The sequence below is a fragment of the Dipodomys ordii genome, unplaced genomic scaffold, assembly GCF_000151885.1.
Source record: "Dipodomys ordii isolate 6190 unplaced genomic scaffold, Dord_2.0 Scaffold15928, whole genome shotgun sequence".
In the NCBI taxonomy this organism is placed as follows: Eukaryota; Metazoa; Chordata; class Mammalia; order Rodentia; family Heteromyidae; genus Dipodomys; species Dipodomys ordii.
The window spans coordinates 1-3,425 of record NW_012283140.1 but is presented as its reverse complement, the minus strand read 5'-3'; the positions used below and the strand labels follow the sequence as shown (position 1 = coordinate 3,425).

At 50.2% G+C, this 3,425-nt stretch overlaps 1 long non-coding RNA gene across 1 annotated transcript; it reads left to right on the top strand.

Moving 5' to 3' along the window:
• Positions 1-626: 626 nt before the first annotated feature.
• Positions 627-1,276, top strand: LOC106002659. The gene is made up of 3 exons (XR_001175947.1): positions 627-770; positions 888-1,014; positions 1,176-1,276. It is a non-coding gene; the product is annotated as an uncharacterized LOC106002659 (long non-coding RNA).
• The last annotated feature ends 2,149 nt before the right edge of the window (positions 1,277-3,425 follow it).

The window sequence follows — 3,425 nt, the reverse complement described above, 5'->3', positions numbered from 1 at the left end:
CTGGGGAATCGAACCCAGGGCCTCATGCATGCAAGGCCAGTGCTCTACCACTGAGCCACCTTCCCAGCCCGGGAGGAAGGGCTTTTGCAGCGGTCCCTAAGTCCTCCCTTGACCCCTCTCATCCTATCACCTTACTTTTGTCTTTATTTTTCTTAATGTGGGGAATCAAACCAAGGCCACATGCTATGTATTTGCTCTTCACTGAGCTCCCTCTATCCCACCTGACTTTTCCTATGAGTGCAGCCCCCTCCTGTGATTTTTTTTTCCCCCTTCTACCTTCCCCTGCATTCCAGAACACATGGAACCACTGGTTACAAGACCTAGCAGGATAGCTCTTGGTTTGTGAATTTGAAAGTGGCATTCACAGTATATCCCCACTCCCCCAGTGGGTTTTTCACTCACTGGTCGCTGCTTAAGTCAGTGACCCAACACCTTCGCTTTCTCTTTGCCTTTGTGGCCATCTAGCAGAAGGCTGTGTTGTCTCTCTAGGGAGCCCAGGTTTCTGGGCTTGGTTCTTGTAACTCAGCCAAGGGTAGGGAGCTGGGCAGCTGGCTTAGGGGGCATTCTGGGTCCCCTCATGCAGGACTGAGTTTCCAAGCTCTCTCCTGACACTTGCTTCCCTTAGACCTGTCCCGGAACCGGTTTCCCGAGGTACCCGAGGCAGCATGCCAGCTGGTGTCCCTGGAAGGCCTGAGCCTGTACCACAACTGCCTGAGATGTCTGAACCCCGCCTTGGGAAACCTCACAGCCCTCACCTACCTCAACCTCAGGTAGCGGGGGAGCTCACCCGTACCAGTCTCAAGGTCTCAGTGCATGGAGCGACTAGCCTTGGCCCTGTGAGGATGCCAGGCTGAGGGAATGACCTGCTGCCCCTCTCCCTTCCACAGCCGGAACCAGCTGTCATCCTTGCCACCCTACATCTGCCAGCTTCCCCTTCGCGTGCTCATTGTCAGCAACAACAAACTGGGAGCCCTGCCTCCCGACATCGGCACCTTGGGAAGCCTGCGGCAGCTGGTGAGAATGGGGAGCAGGAACCCTTGACCTCTGTGGGGGAGGGAGGGAGGCTGGGGACAGACAGGAAGCACCTCTGGGAAAGGCTTGGAGGCAGACGGGAGGGTACTTTCTCATGATCCCATTCTCATGGCTCTTTTTTCTTGCTGCTTGCTTGATCGTAGGATGTGAGCAGCAATGAGTTGCAGATCCTCCCCGCAGAACTGTGCAGCCTCCGGTCCCTGCGTGATCTCAACGTTCGCAGGAACCAGCTTAGCACCCTGCCTGATGGTAAGGAAAACAAAGACCTGGATGTATGTGTGTATATATCTGTGTGTGTGTGCACACGTGCGCAATCGCAGGCTGCTAAAAAAAAAAAAAAAAGATAGCCTAGCATATAAACAATCAAAACTTATTTCTTAAATTGTAGAAGCTAGGAGACCAAGATGAGGGTAGCAGTGTGTTCAGTAAGGGCCCTCTTCTGAGGACTTTCTTCCTTATGTCCTCAATCGCACAGAGACTTCTCTGGGCTCTTTTTGTGTGTTTGCTGGCACTGGGGCTTGAAATCAGGGCTTGGACACTCTCTTACTTCACTTTCTCTGCTCAAGGCTGGTGCCCTACCACTTGAGCCACAGATCCACTTCCAACTTTTTACTGGTTAACTGGAGATAAGAGTTTCTTGGGCTTGGGGAGATGGGAAGGGATGGGAAGGGGAAACAAAGGAGGAGGCAACAATGCTTGATAAGAAATGCACTCATTACCTTGCCCATGTAATTGTAACCCCTCTGTATGGTATTTTCACAATAAAAAAAAATGTAAAACCAAAAAAAAAAGAGTTTCATGGGCTTTCCTGCCCTGATTGGCTTTGAACCAGGATCCTCAGATCTTAACCTCCTAGGTAGCTAGGATGACAGGTATGAGCTATAGGTGCTTGCGCTCTCTCTCCTTTTTTTTTTTGGGTCCAGTCGTGGGGTCTGAACTCTGGGCCTGGGTGCTGTCCCTCAGCTCTTCAGCTCAAGGCTAGCGCTCTACCACTTGAGCCACAGTGCCACTTCTGGCTTTTTTCTTTTTGCTTATGTGGTGCTGAGGAATCAAACCCAGGGCCTCGAGCATGCAAGACAAGCACTCTACCACTGAGCCACCTTCCCAGCCCCTCTCTCTTTTCTTTCTTTTGCCAGTCCTGGGCTTGGATTCAGAGCCTGGGCTCTCTGTCCCTGAGCTTCTTTTGCTCAAGGCTAGCACTCTACCACTTGAGCCACAGCACCACTTCCAGCTTTTTCTGTTTATGTGGTACTGAGGAATCGAACTCAGGACTTCATGAATGCTAGGCAAGCACTCTACCACTAAGCCACATTCCCAGTCCTGGGCTCTCTCTTTATAAGGCATTAATTCCATTCATGAGGGCTTCACCTTTATATAATCTTAATAACCACCCATAGACCCCATCTCCTCACACTGTCTCTTTGTGGGTTGTGACCGCAGCATGTGAATCTGGGGTATTCGGGTACTTAGTCTGACATAAGTCCTCTATGTTGGAAAAGTTATGGGCAAAGGATCTTCTTTGAAGACCCTGGGTTTTTAGTGTTGAAAGCAAACTGTAAATACTTGTATTTGCTCTTGACCATAGCAACCCTCTGAGGCTCAGAAGGCAGGGAGTACTAGCTTTGTTTTACAAATAGAGAGGTAGGTATTGGAAGGGGGAGGGGGTGAGTAGGGTGGCTCTGTACAGTCTCAGGGTTGGAAGGGGCCTTCAAGGTCATCCAGTGTTACCATGAACCCCATCAAGAGCTCTCAAACATCCAGTCAGGTGACACCCTGGCTCCTCCTCTCCAGGACTGTGAGTCAGTGGGGCCTTGTGTGCCCTTGCACACAAGTGAGCTAATTGTAACACACAACATTTGATAGCCTCTGCCAAGAAGCAGATACACCTTCTTGTATTCAGCCAGCATTGTTACTGTGTGTGTGTGTGTGTGTGTGTGTGTGTATGCCCCTTTGTTTTATGTGGGGGCCAAGTAGATGTGGCTGATGTGATTAATATCTGGAGCCAATTCTCAAGGGTTTAATGGCTTAATAGGGAGAGATAAACGTTGGCAGGAAACTGCTAGTGCAGGATGCTTTGACGGTGCAGGGAGGCAGAGGGGAGCAGGGCCCTGCTTAGTGAGGCTGAAGACTTTGCTCAGAAGTTCAGGCTTAGCACAAGCTAGACTTGGAAAGAGAATTCTCCACCCTTCATTCAGGCAGAGGAACCTCCACAAAGGGAGAAAGTAGGGTCAAGCCAGAACAGAATCTGGACTTAAAGAAAGATGACAAGCTGGGTGTTGGTAGCTTGGTAGTTCACGCCTGTAATCCTAGCTACTCAGGAGGCTGAGATCTGAGGAGCATGGTTCAAAGCCAGCCCAGGCAGGAAAGTTCATAAGATTCTTTTTTTTTTTTTT